This window comes from Equus asinus, chromosome 8 (genome assembly GCF_041296235.1).
Source record: "Equus asinus isolate D_3611 breed Donkey chromosome 8, EquAss-T2T_v2, whole genome shotgun sequence".
Lineage (NCBI taxonomy): Eukaryota > Metazoa > Chordata > Mammalia > Perissodactyla > Equidae > Equus > Equus asinus.
This window is the reverse complement of record NC_091797.1, coordinates 55,355,542-55,375,113: the sequence shown is the minus strand read 5'-3', so window position 1 is coordinate 55,375,113 and position 19,572 is coordinate 55,355,542. Positions and strand designations below refer to the sequence as shown.

General features: G+C 44.0%; 1 long non-coding RNA gene across 1 annotated transcript; it reads right to left on the bottom strand.

The window, feature by feature from the left end:
- Positions 1-19,448, bottom strand: LOC106836556 (uncharacterized). The gene is made up of 3 exons (XR_001399370.3): positions 19,283-19,448; positions 9,541-9,659; positions 1-3,124 (listed from the first exon to the last, which is right to left on the bottom strand). It is a non-coding gene; the product is annotated as an uncharacterized lncRNA (long non-coding RNA).
- Positions 19,449-19,572: the final 124 nt, after the last annotated feature.

Below are 19,572 nucleotides of genomic sequence, written 5' to 3'. Positions count from 1 at the left end.
CAGGGTTCCCCAGAGCTGCTGGGAGTGAGAGCAGCAGCCGCCCATAGTGGGCCAGCCACGGGCAATGGAGCTGCTTCTTTCCGTGTCTTTGCTCTCCGAGGCAGGGCCCACAGCCGAGGACCTGGAGCTGAGGAGCCAGTGGGGGCAGCTCCAGCTGTCAACGGAATCCTCTGCGCAGGTTGGGGGCCAACCGACGCAAAGAACAGAAGTAGAAGTTGCTCCTATCAGACTGGGCCAAGGGAGAAACCAGCAAGCTTACCTTCTTTGAGAGTGATCTCTGAACCCCAATTAAATGTGTCAACTCTAATTTACCCAAACAGAAACAGTCTTTGCCAAATGGCTCATTATCTTTTATTTTTTTTACGAATGCTAACAAGTTTTGAGTTTAACTTTTTGCTTCCCCAAGCTCTATATAACCAAGGGAATGAGTAACAGCCTTGATAAAAATAAAAATATCTTTAATGTTGAATTCCCCACCAAAGATGACTGGTATCCCAAACACAGGCCCAACTCCTGTGGCTCCTGAGTGGCTCACCTTTGCCCTTGGCCACCATCGTGTTTTCTCCTTGGGACTGCCACGCTGCTCTCCCTCTGCCACCTGGTGGACTGGTCCAGCGGCTGCATCCCACATTCCTGGGGCTTAGGAAGCATGAGGCTGACGTTGGTATGTGTTGCTGTTCCTGTTGCGGCTGCGAGGCCCATGAAAATTGGAAAGGCCTCTCTCAACAATAAAAGCTCCCTAAATAAGAGGTTTGACTACTTGACGTTTCTTTTAGTTCCTGGAATTGGGGCAGTTTCCACCACCTCCGTGCTGCCTTCAGAAACATCTTGTCCACCTACAATCAGCCAAAACCCGCGGCCAGGCCCCATCACTTGAAAAAGACTCTCTTCTTTAGCCAAACTTTAACCAGGCTCCTTGGAGTCCTCTGCTGGCCTGACCTCTCTGTCCTTGTAGGATACAGTTGAGTAGGAATTCTAAGTTGATGTAGTGAAAATCCCACGTCCCCGGGATCTGACCACCTCCGTGTCTTATCGCGCTGGCCTGCCATCAGCAAGAATTCTACTGAGTCGGCCTAGCATGAATCCCCCTTACCCCTCATGTTTCCTCTTAGTAGTTTTCCATTCCTTGACCCCACCCTGCTCCTTCACTACAAACCCCACTTGTCCTTGCTGGAGTCAGAGTTGAGTCCCATCTTTCTCCCCTACTACAAGATCCTATTGTGGTGGCCCCCGCTGCATAAAGTCTGCCTTACCATCTTTAACAAGGGTCATGAATCATTTTTTTTCTTTTACACACTTCAGCCGTCTCTGCAGGCGGGATGCCCTGCCCACATGGGGCATCACAGGTTGGCACAGACTTTCTCATCTCTGAGGCTCTTAAACCCAGGAAGGGCCTGACCCACCAGATTTCAGGTTCTCAATAATCTCTCCCAGGAGGGCTCCTGAGGTGGCGGCCAAAAATCTTAGATTTGGGAGGGCATCTGTAGTTTCTCACTGCTGGAAAATGAGTCCTGAATGTTTTGTTTAAGAAAAGTCTCGCTATGTTTTCTGCTCAGGTATGCCAGGGCTCCTGATCCTCCCAGCTAGGGGCGATGTTTACATTCCCTCCTCCTGGGAGGATGTGGGACCCAACGTCCGGAGCCTGCATCTCCTTTATGACCCTCCCCACAGTGAGCTCAGGATCACAGCTGACTGACTGCAGTGCGACTGGCTAGGCTTCTTTCTTGGTTTCCCAGATCCTGGGGACTAGACAGGAGCACAGGAGGAGAAGGGAGAGGAAGAGATGCTCCTTGTTCTCCTTTCTCCTCCCCGCCTCCCTGCCCATCATCATGCTGCTTGGGAGTGCGATGCACTAATCTGGGTACCTTTTTCTCATGAAAATCCAGTCCTATCGTCCCAATGCCATATGCTTGGTAAAGAGAGGGTTAGGCCAAGCTTTGAACATGATGACAGGAAGCGAAAGCAGCCTGGAGATTCTGGGCATAAACAAGGGCCAATTTAAGAAACAGCGAGAAAAGAGAACTATGTGGCAATTCTTGCTGAGAACGGGGCTGGAATACCCACGTGAGGAGCGCAGGCTTGGCGCCAGGCGCTTTACATCCATTAGCTTTTCCCCACTTTATGGATTAGGTAACCGAACCTTGGTGAGGTTAAATAATGTCCCAAGGTCCCACAGCTCATGAATGGAGCCAGGATTCAGACTCAAGTCTGCAGATCTATTTGACTTCCATGCCCTGGCTCTTTCCATGAAACCCTATTCCTCCCACTGGGAAAAAAAGTGTGCGCTCCTGAGACCAGGTAAGCACTTCTCACACGTCTTCCGTAGGAAAGGCCTGGCTGCCTTTGTTCTCCTGCCCCTCTGTGCCTCAGACCTTGTTACCATTCATGCGGTTTCAATAAAATGTTCATAATAATCTCCGAGGTGACAGAAATGGCACCAGTCCGCCAACATCTGTAAGGGCTCAGGGCTGCCGTCACTGACACAGGCTCCAGGCTCCAGGCAGCCTGGATCCCCTGTTTGCTGCAGATGGGCTGAATCAGATACCCGGGCCGGGAAGGGCAGGAACAAAATGGTAACCGGGCCTGGGAGGTTTCCGTGAGATAGAGCCGTGAGTTATGGCCCTTCGGTAAGGCCCATCTGTGCAGCAAGCCCTTGCGGAGCAGATAACCCAGTCTGACAAGTGACCTTGACAGAATTACAGCAGTCATATTTTCAGTCGGTTGAGCCAGTCTTGGCCAATTTCTCTAGAGCATTAGGTGCAAACATAAGTCTCCGTTTCCACATTGCACATGCACGTGTCTGCCTCTCCCCTTCGCTGTTTAAAGTATTTATCTGTGGCTTGTACAAGCAACATCTTTCTCCTCCCTCGTGGGGAAAGGCTGGGAGTGAGTCTCCAGGCAGCCCTCCTCCCTGGGCTGAGTGTGCAGTGAAGCAGTGCGGACAAGGATCTTGTTCCAAGCCCATTGAGCAGGGCTAGCATTTAGTGACCTTCTGCACCAGTAATCCCGTCCCGCGGGGATTGAAATTGATTTTCCTCCTTTCTGTGTGTGAGCACGACCCGAGGGTACAGCTCTGCCGCAAACGCTGATCTCAGGTGTGTATTTAAAGGTGAACAGCAACACTCTTGAAAAGATAAATGAGAAAAGTTGTTTTAAGAACGCTCTGAATAACCTCTACAAATGAACAGGATGCGTGCTTTCATTTCCAAAGAGTAGCTTCTAATTTCTCCACGCTATTGTGTGTGTGTGCACGTGTGTGTGTTGGGGTGGGGGTGGGGTGTCTGAAGCTGTGAGAGAACACGTGTAAAACGCCAAATTCCTGCCCACGCGGCCGGGCCGAGAGCAAGGTAAACAAGGCACTTGCCTCTGGTGTAAGGTTTAAGGAGGCCTCCCAAAAGTCAAGACTCAAGATGCAATGTCTTAATGTGATATATTTTAAAAAATTAAAATGAATGCAAAAAACCCCACAATGAGCAAAATATCACAATTTTAAATAAACAACAGACGTTACTGCTTTTTCCTTTTGCCTCAGACTCCGATAGAACCCAGCATGGTACTTCTTTATAAACTTTTATTTTTCTCATCGTGGATTTCTTACATTTATTTTGATTTTTAAAATATTGCATGAAGATGTTATTTATCTTGATTACTGAGTTTTCTAGCATCCGCTTCAGTTTTACACCCCAGGTGAATCTCCTCACCCTGGTCCCAGCCCCCTTCAGGCATGTCCTGAATCAGGGGCAGTATCTTTAGAGATTGGCTAAAGACACTAGCTGGCACTTATTTTCAGCCTCCAAAGTGAAAATGAGTTGTTGAACAACTCCTCTAGTTAATAACAGTTTAAGCCAGAATGGCATTCAGGTGTTGTCTTTTGCTTGGTCACAGCTAAAGTCATCTTGAGCGTCAAGTAGGAGGGAAGCAGAATTGGTTGTCTTGGGGATAAGTGTCAGTTCTGTATATACCATGGACAGTCCAAGGACAGTCAAGGCCACGGGAAGGTACAGTGAGGGTCCAGGCCCTGGGAGGCCACGATGGGGGTCTTGGTGGATGCCCAAGTTTAATTTCAATGCTCAGTCCTTGCTGACGATATCTGCAGAGGAGCCTCAACTTCTCCCACGCTGCCCAGCTCATTGAACGTGCTCAGCTGTGCGCCCAGAAGCACTTCCCATCCCCACCTCACTGTCCCTGGTGTGCTCACTGGTGACAGGCTGAGCAGGTATCATTTCAGTAGCCACCCTTTAAGGCTATGGCCTGATGGCTTCCGGTGCATCTGGAAAAGCCAGCTGTTTCATAATTGTAAAATTGACCTCTGTTCCACAGTCCCACTACACACTGGAGTATTTCCTGGTGAATCCATCTAACCCCAAATTAAATGACATTTCCTGGTGAGAGATGGGCCAGTGGTTGAAAATAGCACAGCAGTCACTCGGCTCAACTTGTAATATTCCTTTCCCTTCACTATCTCAGGTCGTTCCTGGTCTATTAACTAGCGAGGTTAAGGGGTGACACGGCGAGCTTGGAGTCCTGCCATTTGGAATAAGAGGTCAGCAGGAGGCTGTCTGACTCTGGGTTTTAGTTTTAACTTTTTTAGCATCTTCTTTCCCTTCTCAAACCTGCCCTTCCTCCTTCTGTATGCCTTCTTTCAGGAGTTGACATCATCGTCTATACTCAACCCAGCATTTCCACTTTTACTTCCTTAACCTTTTAGATTACACTCTGCTGCCAGAGTGATCTTGTTAAAATGCTGATGTGACTGAGTCATTCTACTTTTTAGATCCCTCTACAAGTCCTTCTAGCCTAGAAGGTGAGGTTCAATTTCCCTATTTTGGCTCTGCTCACCTCACTGTGCTCACGGCTCACTGTTCCTCCCATTCTGACCACTTGCAGCACTATCTCAAACCCAGGGCCTTTGCATATATCCTTCCCTCCTTTTCTGCTCCAGTTTCCTCTCTGGGAGCAACTACATGGCTGCCAGGATAAACTGGCAAATTAATGTATGTTTGTTTTTAGATTAAAGTAAAAGATTGATTGGAGATATGAAACTTTTCATGATTCCCCATTTTAGTAGACTTTTTGATCAATTGATTAACCATGATAGTACGTTGGATAGAAGGGTTTGTGAAAGGAAACCACCAGGGATGCATGCTGGAGAAGACCTGAAGGACCTACTTAGAGAGGCGTGAGTGATGTCACCCTCTGGCTGGGGAAGGAACCACGTTACCTGTGTCCCCTCTGTGACTTGGTGGGTAATGGCATAAGGTTTAGGGACAGATGTTATTGGACCAATTAAACAGTTGAGAGCCCTTAAAAAAGACCAAGTTTTCATTATGCTTTCCAAGAGTGGGCCATAATTTTTATTTAAGTACACACAAGCCACAGAAGTCTGAAACACATTACTACTCAATGTATGTAACTGTTGCTGGGTGTAGGGGGGATCGCTCTGAATTGCTACTTGGGGAGCCATGTGCGGTCACTGCTGGCAGCAGCCAGTCACTGGGGCAGTGCTTTCCTGGCAAGTGCGGACGGGATCTTAGAGCCGCGATTATTTTGGAAAGGAAAATGAGCAGATGTGCCCTGTGCCTGACTCCGTGGCCTGCCTAGGGACTCATTCGCACATTCTATGGGGCTCTGTTACCCTAAGGCACGTCGTTGCTCTTGGTTAATTGTTATTACCACGCGTAAGAAGAACTCTGGGTGAAATTGCCAAGTCTTTCGCTTGGGCCAGAAAAGGAAAAATCTTTCCAACAGAAAATGAAATTTAGTTTGGCATCCTAATAGATCATTAGCCTCAAAAGGTGCACTTGGCCTTGCTGGAAGGTTTGAGGAAAGGAATCGTAACTATCTAGTTTATGCGTTCTGCCCAGTGAGGCCAGCCACCTGTCCCATGGGCCCCATAGTGTCCCAGGTCTGGCTGAATCTCTGCTTCAGACAGGGCGCTCCTGCCCTATCTCCTTGCTGTTAGGGGAAGGGATGGTCCACCCCAGAGTCTCATTTGCCCGGCATGAGCATTTGGCTCGGTTGGAGATTACACTTGGTCTTTTCAAATCTTACTGCTTCCCAGGGCTATGCCAGCTCCGTCTAACAGCCCTGGATCCCCTACATGACTCGACTTCATTTCTGCCTCCTGCTCCCCCTACATGGAATGCACCAGGAAGTTCAAAATGGACGCTGCTGTGATTTCTTCTTATGCTGGGTCCCTTCTTGACAAGCCTGTGACCCTGGAGGTTTTTGTCTGGTTTTGTTTGATCTGTTGTACAGCTCCCACATATGCAGTTTACTCAATTTCCAACGTCCCTGAATGTCAGCCTATGTGGAAAGAAATGTACCAATCTTTGGACATTCACAGCTGGTCTGGAAGCTAGTTCATATCACGGATGATGTGTGGGTTACGCAGATTTACGTGACAGGCTTGTCTGGTAAGCCACACTATCAGGGCCACAAACCTCTGTCCTTTCCAAACTGTAACCAAAGGTTATCAGCATCTCAAAGTGTTCTTTGAGTGGAGGTCATAGACTCAAATAAGGGCTGGTGCCAAAATGAAAACAAAACCTTCAGTCACGAGTTGACTCTATGTGAGGCGGGTGGCGGGGAGCAGAGAAGGGTAGAGGGTGAGATGTTGAGGTCTTGGGGGTAGAGGGGGTGAAGCTGACAACTTGAATGATAAAGGGAGAATTCCAAGGAGATGAAACAGGCTGTTCAAACATTGATTGCTGGGACTTCACGCTGGCAGAGCTCATAGAGGAACTGAAAAAGGTGGACTGGGGCTGGGCATGCCTTTAGGGCCAAATATGTGGAGTCTGAGCCCTGACTGTGCTTACTTGCTTTGAGGCTTGACTCTGTGCCTCAGTTTCTTCCGTGGTTGACACCATCGAGAATAAACAATCAATCCTCGTGATTGCTTGCTGGAACTTTTAGAAGTCTGACTCAAAGTGTGGAGTGGGGAGTAATTGTGAGATCACACAGTCACAAAGACCAGGATTGTGTCCAGCATTCAGTGAGCTCTCCAAGATACCTGGAGGTCAGGTGCTAGACCTGGGAGAGGTGCAGGAGGAAAGGGACCATTCCTTCATGGACCAGAACATGGGCAAGCAAGATAAGAGAAAATACCTCAGGAAACAATCCAAATCAATTAGGCAGGCCATCCTAAGGGGCAGAGTTTGTTGTGTTTACTGTACTTTCAAAATGCAGCCCCAGAAACCCATAGATTGTACAACACCAAGAATGGACCCTCATGTAAGCTGTGGACATTGGGTGATTATGACGTCAATGTAAGTTCATTCATGGTAACAAATGTACCACTCTGGTGGGGGATACTGGTAACGGGGGAGGCTATGCATGCGCAGAGGCAGGTAGTATGTGGGACATCTTTGTACCTTTCCTCGATTTTGCTGAGAGCCTAAAACTGTCCCAGAAGAGTAAAGTTTTAATAAAAAAATTTTTAAAAATGTGGTCATAGCCAGTGGTCACTAGAAGTAGATACTGTGAGGAACAGGCCACCACAGTTGGATCTGAGCATTGAAACCCATTATTAATACAAAGAGTTTTTCCTGTTTTCTTTGCTTTTAGCAATTACCTTGTACTGGTGGCTCAGATTGGCTAGAGATTATTTGGAGCCACATGTGCACATATGGTTAGGTCTCTTCCTCCTGATGTTGTAGTTGTGTGTTTGATTTTAATAATTCTCAGTATACTATTTTACATTCAGTCCCACCAAATCTAATCTTCTTTGATTTGGCCTATTATTCCAACTTTGCCAAAAACTTTTTGAGACTGAGGTCTGTTTTCCATTTTGTCATACATTATCCCCAGCTTTCTGATAAATGCAAAGTTGAAATTCATGTTTGATATTCTTTTATTGACAGAAAGTGTTGAAAAGATAAAGTGAGGAACAATTTCTGTAGAACTCCATTACAGATCTCTTTCCAGCTTAATATTAATCCAATCTCTTCGGGTAATTTCAATCAGCCAGCTCTTATCACCTAAGCCAATGTGCCAGAGACAGAGTCTATTCCTCCTTAATGGGTAATGGTCATGCTGCCTCGGCCAAGCCTTTACCTTCCATCCCGTCTACACTACATCCCTTCTAAGGGAAACCTTCTCCCTGACCTCCTACTTAGGCAGCCTTGCTTTACCTCTGGTCACCATTCCCCTTGCTAGCTCCTCCTGACTTAAGAACAGCAATCCTATCACCTTTGGCCTGATGCAAAAAAGCTGGACCAGTCATATTCTATAACTTTAAAATCTGAACGAAGGAAAATGAAAAGAATTTTATAATTTGCAGTAGTGAAAGATTGTCATGAGTTGGAGTTGAGGCAGGTTAAATCTTGCCTCTTTCCGTGCAGGGAAAGGTGATGATGAAGTGTGAAAGCTTCATTTGTCTCTTAGATCACTCTGAGAAGCTAATGAAAGCTGCAGACTCTCCCCAGAGAAATGTACAGATGAGTATATATATGACATTTTGCTTACAGTTTCAAGACATTTATAGACATTCTCAATCTTGGGGTTGTTAGTCCTAGAGAAGAGGTAATAAGTCTGGTTGGTACTGAGACAATGAAGAGGATGTACAGAAAGAAATAGGGCTGGAGAGAGACAGAGACCCCCAGACCCACCTCATGTCCTGAGGTTTCCAGGTCTGATTTCAGTCCACCTGACCTTTCCAGTAAACCCCACTTTTCTTGAGATGAATTAAGTGAATCCCTGTTCCTGCAACTAAAGGGGCTTGGCAAATAATCAGATCATCATCCACCCAGTCATGCAAGCTAGAAGCCCTAGATCACATCTCTAACTCCAAACCTCACTGTCCGAGGGCTTCATGCTTTACCCTTCTTACTGTGCTGATATTCCAGGGCCAACCCATCCCTTCTCTGCCACTTGTTTGCCTGTATCCTAATGATCGCTATGCCTCTAGCCCAGACTGCTTCTCAAACTAGACAGGTATCCAACCACCTGCTGAACATCTCTGCTTGATTGTCCCATTAATGCTGCAAGTGCAACATCTTCAAAACTGAACTCTCAGCTTTCTGACCACGAAAGAGAAACAGCAGAAATAAAAACAAGGCATACACAACGGCTCTTCTCTGAATATGCTTTGTCTTTTTTTTGTTGTTGTTGACCTTATCTGTTCTGAGAAGCCTAAGAAACATCCGACACCCTTCTCTCTCTTGACCACAACCAAGTCAATCACTACATCTTGCTGACTTTATCCTCTGAAGAGTTCTCACAATTGTATGTTGCTCGATCCTTATCTGCCGTCCTCATCCATCACCTGGATGAGGTTTGTTGGAAAATAAAATGCTAATCTGTCTCCCTGGCTCCAATCTTGACCCTGCCAATCTGTCCTCCAGCTACAGCCACACGAGCAGTCTAAATTACAAATCTAAGACATTCCCGCTTAAAACGCTTCAGTGGCTCCACACAATCTACAATAAAGTCCACCCGTCCTACAGGGCACAGTGACCCCCATGATGTCTCCTGTTTATTGTCCTTCTAGTCCCGTCTCCTGCTCCTTCCTCCCATCACTTCATGCTCCAGCCAACTGACCTTCCTACACTTCCGGCCGGTACCGTCCTGTTTCCTAGCCCAAGGCTCTGCTGAGGATCCCCTTCTCCAGTTGAAGGCTTTTCACAGGCTCCTCTTCAGCTCAATTCCTTTGGGGGGATCTGAAAAAAAATAAACGTGTATTTGGAAAATTACTGATACTTTCATACAGAAATTGAGAAGAATTGTACATCATACACCCCATGGCCAAACACCATAAAATTCCATTTAGAGACATTTAACAAATTGAGCATATCTAATGTTTTCGATCTAAGGTCCCCAGCATTCCTATTTGATGATCTCTTCATGGCCCCTTTCTGCCCTAGTGTCATTTACCCTGCCACTTCTCCAGCTGTGTTCGCTCCAGCCTTTGCCTCCTCTTGTATTTCTACTCATCCACCCTAGTTTCCATTTTTTTTAATGGAGACCAATATAATTCTCATTTAGATTTTCCAACTTGTGTCATTCAGCCTAGCACTCCATCAGTAGATGCAACATCTTTCTAGGAATTGGCTTTTCATTTTAGAGTGAATCTTAAATATGTGAATTTTAACTAATATGTGAATTTTAAAGAACGAGTTTTAAGTAAGTTTTAAAATAATACTTTTTTTCTGGTTACAAAAATAATTTCTGCTCGTGGAGGAAAGATTAGAAATTGCAAAGGAACATAAAGAAGGCCGTAACAACTTCCACATTGCTAACTACCACAGATGTAATATACTTTTCTCTCTCTCTCGGTCTGGTTTGGCTAGAATCCCCACCAGAAACCGGGAAGAATCTCTCCTAGGACCTCTTGGAAGGCTGGAATCAGGCCTAACTTGCAAAAAAATCTGAAGAAAGTTGAAAAGAAAAGTTTTAATAAAATCAAACTGCTACAACCTGGAAACCCATAGGTATTCACTTTCTTAAAAAAAAGATTGATTTACTTGAATAGGTAGTACATTCACAGGGTTCAGAATTCTAGGAGTATAAAAACTTAGTGTGGTTTTTAAATATGACTGTAAATTCTTTGCCACTCCTCCCATCAAAAGATAGAATTTAATTCTTCTCTCCTTGAATATAAACTCTCCTGAGTGATCCAGTTTCTTGGGTATCCATCCAGAGATTTTTATGCACTTGAAAAAAATATAAATATATATTCATTCGCTTCCTTTTTACACATTATTTCATATCTTGATTTTTTTTCTTTTACCCATCAATACGTTTGGGAGACCAGTTCTTCTTAACAGTTAAATAATGCTGCCTTGTCTGGTTCCCTTTATAATGGTCATTTAGGTAGTTTCCAATCTTGCCCTCTTGCAACGTTGCAGCAAATCATCTTGTGCATACTTCACTTTGCGTATATGTATGTATCACTCTAAGACAAAGGCCTTAAAATGGACTTGCTGGGTCAAAGGGTAGGCACAGTTGTAATTTTAGTAGATATTGCCATATTGACCTTTGCAACCCTCCAATTTATTTCCCCTCCAGTGATAAATGGGCTCCCTTTACGAAAAGCCCGACCAACCCAGTATGTTGTCAGACTTTTGGATCTTTGCCAATCGAAGAGGCCAAAAATTGGTATCTTAGAAGACTTTTGATTTGTATTTTTCAGTCAAGTGATGTTGAACATATCTCATACTTTTAAGGGTTTTTTTCATATTTACTTTTCTGTGAACTGTTTATGTCTTTTGCCCATTTTTGAATGGATTGATGGTCTTTTGAAAAATTAATTTGAACATATGTGTTGAAAATTAGGCCTTTGTCTGTGATGAAAGTAGTAAATTTTTTCCTGATTTGTTGTTTGTCTTTTTGACTTTGCTTGTAATATTTACTGCATAGAGAATTTTTATTTTAATTTTCCGTGGTAGAATTTTGTCAGTTTTTTCTTTTATGGCTTCTGAATCTTATGTCACAGGTGGAAAAGTCTTCACCATTCTAAAGTTACTAAATAATCCCCTTATGCTTTCTTCTAGTAATTTGGGGTTTTAATTTTTTACATTCGAAATTTATCCGGGTATAAGGTGTGAGGTACGGATCTAACTTTATTTCTTCAAGATGGCTTCTGCATTGACCCAATACCGCTGATCAAATAATCCACTTTCTCCTCACTCATTTGAGATGTCGTTTATGTCATGTACTACATTCCTAGATGTGTTTTGGTTTATTTCTAGACTACATTTTGTTCTGTTAATTTGTCTGTCTATTCTGAGGCAGTACCATGCTTTTTAATTGTTGATATTTTAGAATATGTTTTAATATCTGGTATACATATTTCTCATTCATTGCTCATTTTATTCTTAGCTTTCCAGATAAAATTTGTTTATTTGTCCCTATGAAATTTTGAATCACTACATCTGCATCTGTAGAAGTGCATATCTGAAGTGCATATCTACTAATACTCTTAAAACTTTGGTGATATGGCCACTTCCTTTCAAGGCTCTTATCTCTTTCACACTCAATCCTAAATGATTCTTACTTTTTGGCCAGAGGCAACTCTAAGGGGCACCACTTCCACTACCTCCTGAAAATGAAATTATTAGTAAGATTAAGACAAAGAAACCGTGACTGGTGTACTCGATATTTAGTACATGTTTGGTGAGTTTAAATCTGTCCCCAGAAGAGGGCAGATCTTAGGAAAGTGTCAATAATATCCTCTATCTGGCAGAGTGGTCTGTAGCATGGGCTCAGGCTCTCCATCCACACACTCTGCATCGTGCTTTTCCCTTCGTATGCAGGATTTCCATTCTCATTTATTCATCAGCTATTTGGGGGGAACCCACTAGGTACTAGGCACTGTTGTAGACAATGGTGATGCAATAGTGAACAAAACAAGATTAAAAAATCCCTGCCCTTGTGGATTGTGGAGCTTGCTTTCTAGAAAGCTGATGGATTTACACACACACACACACACACATTTTTAATAAAACTACACTCTTCCGTTCCACGTCCAGTCAAGAGCTCCTGACCAATGCCATGGGCATCTGTTGTTCTTGGCTGCCCAGGCTTCCTGACCTCTTCTTGACAGCAACCCTCTGGCTTTCCTTTGGGGACCGATTCTTCCCACTTCTGGCTCTACAGGATCCAGTGAGAGTCCTTCAAATCCTTGCCCTTTGTGATTGATTCAGGGATAAGTAACATATTAAGAATGAGAACCCAGGGCTTTTTCTGGAACAACTGAGCAACAGGAGTTCTTTACCCTGGGTTTACTAATCTGATAGAAAGTAAACTGTACTTTCTACTGCTATCTCAATCATCCCTCAAGTGTGGAAAGTTTTTAAAGAATGAAGACAATACAAAAGAAAGCAAGACCAGGACATTTCACGTCTATTTTACTGACATTGTTTGAGATTCTTGATCCTCCTGCATTTAGAACTAGGTCTACCCTTGGACTTCTTAGTTCTGTGGGTCACCGATTCAAGGTTGAACCCATGAGATCACATTTATTTCCTATTCTTAGAATTTAGCTTTATTACTCATACTCTGAGAACCTGCATATGAACTGTGAAGCTGTAAGCATTGTTTTAAACCCTCTTCCCCATTGTTCTTTCCTGAGAGTGACTGGGTACCTCCCTTGCTACTGTTTATTCATTCTATGTCATGTCTGTTTTGGCCCTGCCACCGAAACTGAACCAAGATTGGGAGAGGACTGTCTGGAAAGACTGCTCAAGTGTGGGTGTTTCCAGGGCTAAGTTGGGCAAAATGGTTGCCACAAAATGATCTGTCTGGGTTGTCATGATGAAGGAACTGTACAAAAACAGTAGCCAGGAAACCAAGGTATGGTTGGGGCCTGGAGGTTGGCTGCTCAGTGGATGAAAGTAGAAGAGCCAGCCAGAAGGTGAAATGAAGAGCAGGCAAGGTTGAAACGAGGCATTCAAGGCCTGGAAGAGGGCATAAGTGAGTGAGATGGACTGAAGTATGCAAACTCTGAACACCCAGTAGGTGTTCTGTAATGGAGCGAGCATTTGAAGGGAGCCAACTGGGTAAGCATTGACACAGTGCATGTTTGAGTTCTCTATTCCACACTTGAATATCATTCCAAGTTGTCTCGAGCACGTTATCAAGTCTTGCTAAGTATGTGAGTTCAATATTTACCAGATAAACTCTATCTTTTCTCAAAAACTTATCATTTTACTAGAGTATACTATGGTCCAGAAGACTAAACTGAGTTCTTTGGAAGAATCCAGTATTGCTCAATTGGATAATACTCCCCAGGAGGGCAGTTGGAATTGTGTTGGGCATTTTTTGGTTGTCACTATGACCGGGGCCTGTTAACTGGCAATAGATGGGCAAGAAGCAATATTGGCCTACCAAATAGAATAACATCCCTTTCAAAATAAAAACAATGCCCACCTCAGAAGAAAAACTCTGACTGTACTCTAGACAGTTAACTTCCATAGTCTTCTTCCTAAAGTCTCCTTTGCTTTCGAAGTCATGAATATTAATGGAGGAGGACGTCAAAACTCTGCCTCTGTCCCAGCTCAAGTGTGTTTCTCATGTGGATGTTATCTATTTACTCTTGTATCAGATACACTGGGTAGCTCTCAGGAAGTCTGAGAAACTCTGGAAAGATACCTGTTATGTTTCCTTTGCTTCTCAATTGGCCATGGCAGGTGTACCCACAGCTGCCTCCAGACCCCAAGGGGAGACACCAGCCCCCATGAGTCTCTTCCTTTGGGGACAGCATGAAGCTTCATTTGCCCATGAATTATGAAATGCTTGCTGCTGTCTCCTTTTGAAGCTCCAGATCTACCTTCTATGAAAAGAGGCTATTCCTCATGTATACAGTGGATTAAACCTTTCCATTTATTCATTTAGTTTTTCATTGTTTCACTTCTTCAGTAACATGCGTGGAGTATGTATTCTGCACCTGACACCGTGCTAGGGGCTGGGTGCATTTCTTCCTCGTATCATGTGCTTCCCATTCATTAGCTTCTTGACACTCTCATTGATTCTATCTCCTTAGAGTTATTTTTCCACCTGACGCTTTCTGCAAAAATTTTGGCCACTACATCTAAGAACTCTATCCTTTTTAGTCAGCAAGAATTCAGGAGACGGTCTGCCAGACCCTTTTCTCTCTAGCAAAAAAGTTTGTGTTTATATCATACACAATCCACAGGAAGACAAATCTGCGTGTGGTTTGCAAGTCCCTAAAACAGCTCAGTCCTCAAGACATCCTACTCCTCGGTTGTGGATTGGGCTGAACCATCACTTTTAGTGGATTCCTTCTGGATCCTTCCCCTTTAAATTGCTGTGATATTGGGACTATTCGCCATACTTGTTCATCAGGTCACTTCCGGTCTTAGGGAGTTACGGGAAGCTTCTATACAGAGGCAGCTGTATATCTGCCTCACACCTAAGCACAGCTCCTCAGCTAGACAATTGATATGCGATATTCGCATTGTACAACTCGTTATTTACTTAAAAAATATCCCTCTGTCTGCTGAAGGCAATCTTGCCAAGTATTCCTCTCAGTTCACTGAGCTTCTTTTTTTGTTTTTTGTTTTTTTTTAATGACGTTGACTTTTTTTTTTTTTTTTTTGGTGAGGAGAGATTGGCCCTGAGCTAACATCTGTTGCCAATCTTCCTCATTTTTTTTTTTTCTCACCAAAGCCCCAGTACACACTTATAAGTCCTTCTAGTTCCTCCATGTGGGATGCTGCCGCAGCACAGCTTGATGAGCCGTGCTGGGTCCACACTTGAACCAGCAAACCCTGGGCCACCAAAGCAGAGCACAAGAACTTAACCACTTGGCCATGGGGCTGGCCCTTCACTCAGCTTCTTTTTTGAGGACTGTATCTGCCTGTTCTCAACGGCTTCTGACTCCAGGATTATTAAACTTCTTTAATTGCCAGAATTGATTAAAAACCTCCTTATCAAAATAGCCTAACAATCTTTGATGGGAGAAACTTGAATTGATACAGTCACTTAGCTCCTGTCTACCTGGTCCTGAGTTTTGTTCCACATGTTCACATTTTATGTTTTGCAGAAGTGTTGAGGTTGGAGGATGAGTTGGGCTGTTGGCTTTTATGGATGCCAGAGTTAATTTAATTCCACAATGGAACTCCAGGAATTCTGTCCCTATGGGTAGAAAGTGTTCCAGCAGTGGGTCCACAGAGACCCAACCTCAACAACAAGGAATTTCACGGCTCAAAGACATAAAACTGAGCAGCAGCAAGAATACCAGAGGGCCCCTTTGTCTATTTTATAAAACATCTGATTTATCCCAAACATACAGCCCTTGTGAGGGAAGACACAGTTATTAAAGGCATTGGCCGAGTTTTGACCTGTTTCAGTCTAACCTTCAGTGTGCTCATAAAATTGGACTCTGCTCTGACATCAAAGAATTCTGCTTCCTTCAAAGAGAATGCCCAGTGCTCCTGCTCCACTTTCAGGGCAGCCTTCTGATCGAGACTCCCAGATCTAGACTATAAACAGTGCTGTTGGTTCTCGCCCGAAGTTTCTACATGTGGAAAGAAGTGACTTCTGAAAGGCAAGTTGAAAACATCAACCCAGGGTCTCTGGAAAGAACCTGTCTCTCAAGCCCTCAGTGGGAGGTGGGGGGGGTGGGGGCGGAATGGAGAAGTGAACGAGAGGACGGAGAATTACGTGCAGGACGCAGGAGCTAAAAGCAAAGACTGATGGGGGAGGGAGGGAAGGAGAGAGGCATCCAGCTTGTGAAAAAGAAAGATGGAAAACCTTAATGAGAAGAGGAGAGAGAAGCAGCTGGAAGCTGTGACAGAGCAAGAAAATAGGGAGGAAAAAAGGAATACTAAACAATAAAAAGGAGCAGAAACTGCCTTTATTAGTGTCCCCTGAAGTACGAATCTTTGCTGTAAGCAATGTGCAGTTGGCAGGTACAAGCTGATTCTGGGGACTGCCACTATTTATTTATTTACTGCTTACTTATATTCTTTTGAAAATCTGAATTTCGAAATTCTCTTCTCAGTGTGGGCATAAGTGGCTAAACTTTGCCCTGAGATTCATAAAACAAGGTAGAGGCATTCAGTTTTCGGATTCATTTTGGTGGCCTTGAAAGCTCCTAATTCAACGCCTTGAAAGTGCTAGGTGTCTACTCATTAACTGTGTTCTGAATAATTGAGGTAGGAAAGTGATGTCAATGTCATTCCTAATGGTGATGAAAATGAAAACACCCTTGCACGCCTGCAATAATATAGCCTAGTTTAATGTTCGTTGTTGGTGTTTCTCATAAATATTGATTGTCTTGGGCACAATAGACCCACATCTTAAAATAGTTTTTGGTTTTGAGAATAATTATCTTTGGACCTATGCATATAACTGAACATAATTTCAATAGTTGCTATTGAACCTGGGTCCCTGTTGAGCCCAAATGAACAGTGGACATATTCTTTCTCTGGACAGCCCACCATGAGAGTTGAATTTGAGTTGAGTTTCTGCTACTTGCAGAAAAAAGCATCTTCACTGGTCTTATGGATTGAACTGTGTCCCCTCCAAATTTCTGTATTGAAGCCCTAACCCACAATGTGGCTATATTTGAATATTGGACCTTTAAGGAGGTAATTAATATTCAGTGAGGTCATACAGGTAGTTCTTTGATCCAGTAGGACTGGCGGCCCTATAAGAAGAGATAGAGACCCCAGCGATGTGCACACACAGAGGAAAGCCCACGTGAGGACACAGCTGAAAGGTGGCTGTCTACAAGCAAAGAAGAGAGGCCTCATGAGAAACCAACCCTGCCAGCACCTTGATCTTGGACTTCCAACCCCAGAACTGGGAGAAAATCAATTTCTGTTTAAGCCACCTAGTCTGTGTTATTTTCTTGTGGCAGCCTTAGCAGATGTTTATGATTTTTCTGCCTCCATTGGGGCCATGAAGGCTTTAACTGAATCTTAAGCCAAGACACTAGAGGTTCAGCCTATTAATAAATTAAAAAATACAACACAGGGGAGAAAGCAGAGCCTGACCCCTGGCTAAAGCGCTGGCATCCTGTAGGTGCTCAATAACTGCTTATGGATCAAATGGAGAAGAAGCCAGTAGGAATGACTAGTGATCCTGGAGCTTCTGAAGAAGCTACCACATGCCTTGACGCAAAGAATAATGAAGAGATTCAGAGGGTCCAGCTGGGAAAAGAACCATTGAGGTCAAGACTAAAGAGGTGACAACAAGGAGGGATCTGAAGTAGGGAGTGGGCCCCTAAGTGAGGAGCAAAGGTGTCTCAGAAATAATGACAGGAGTTGGCAGGAAGTTTCAGAGATTTTTTGCTATGAGTGGATGAGCTGGTTAGGGCCTAGAAAAAAAAGAAAGGGGCTTGGGGACAAAGAATTCCAGTGGCTGGTCTACGGGGTGGAGGGGGGTTGTCCAGAGTAAAAAATCATCATCATTATGAAACTACAGACTTGTTGTGAGGGTAGTTGAGTGTGGCCTGGGGAAGCAAGGGTTCCACCTACCTCAGCCAGCACAGAAGCTTCAACTTTGTCTATATAAGAACTAAAAATTACCATGCTATGTCCCTCTATGTGGCCTCCTATTTTCCCATGCGCATCTTTGGTGGTGATGCTAATAGACAGCAAGGGGGTCAGCAGAAGGCAGCAAGTGAAACATGAAGCCTGGGCAATCCAGAGTGGGCAAAACACTGGTGAAAACACTGTATTCTATGGCATCACAGCCGCTCTGCTCCTGGATCCCAGGAGGGAAAAACATTAGCATCCTACAGAGGCTTTAGTTACCAGGGGCTGTTTTCTTTCCTCACTCTTTCTCTGGACCACTCTAAGTTATTCCATGTATGATGCCAGCCCAAGATTTCACACTTCATCTCTTACATAAAATACAACTTGTCTTTATTCTATGAAGAGTTCTCCACAACGCTTTCCTGTTCTGCTCAAATTTTCCCATTTTTTCTGTTTCAGAATCCTTCTAATTACCCCAGCCATTGTGTGTGACTGCCCCTAATGCCACATGCAGCCCTCAGGGACAGCCTGTGTTGCTCAGCTACTCTGAGAAGTTTCTGGGTAGAAGGCTGTCCAGTTGCTTCCTTCACACCAGGAGATATTCCATCTCTGAAGACATTTTTCTCCCAACACCAACTCTCTCGCCTGGCTTTTCAAACACTGGCTGCAGCAGCATAGAGATGTCATGAGCCTCATCTCATGGTCTTCCAGGTCGGCTTTTGACGGACTTTACCTTTGACCCATTATCTGTAGAAACCTCGCGTGCCCTTGTCATTGCCACTCCATGGCTGAAAGCAATGTCTTGATATTCCAGAATATTTTGCGATTCCTACGACTCAACACAGATTAGAGTGTCTAATTCTAGCATCATGAGGAAGGATGAAAGAACATAATTTCCTAAAGAAAAATGGCTTTGTAAGAAATAAAAGCCTCTTAACACAAGAAGCACAGTCTTAAAATGGAGAAAGAGAGGTTGAGAAGGTTTTCTGAAACCACAGAATTTGCCGTAGTTTTTTTAAGATCTGAAAGAATAGCTTTAAAGAAAAATAAATGTTGGCACACTAGGGGGAAGGCTTTATGTATATAGCAGTTTTAAAATATGCATTTGTTCATACACGCAAGTATGAAACCTCTTGGGTTCCTCTTTCCACAATTGCTTTCTATTTCACTCTAACTCAACAGCTGTAAATGGCTTTGGTAAATCATGCTAGTACATTTCCATTAACATGAGCAAAATTTATGTCAGATGCAGTGACAACAACTGTCAGCCTTGAAAGACCCTAATCTTCTCTTGCACAGAGAACACACATCTGTGTCACAACTACATTTTCTCATACCTCTCAGTACCGTTTGTCTGTCTCGTTTCCATTTTGCTCTCCTCTGGACTCTGAATGCTCCTTGCTCATCAATCAGCTTTGGTGTCAACGAGGTGTATTCTGAGTTGGTACAGGCTTCCCCCTATTATTTCTTCCTCTGGCACAGCTGCTTGTTTATGCCAGTGAATAAGGGTTTCCTTGCAGAGCAGCTACATTTGTGTGCTGCAAAGAGGGAAGATAAATTGGTTTCGAAACTGCACCTGTGTAACTTCAGGGTAATGTCTGTTATCCCATAAACATATTTTTTTCTA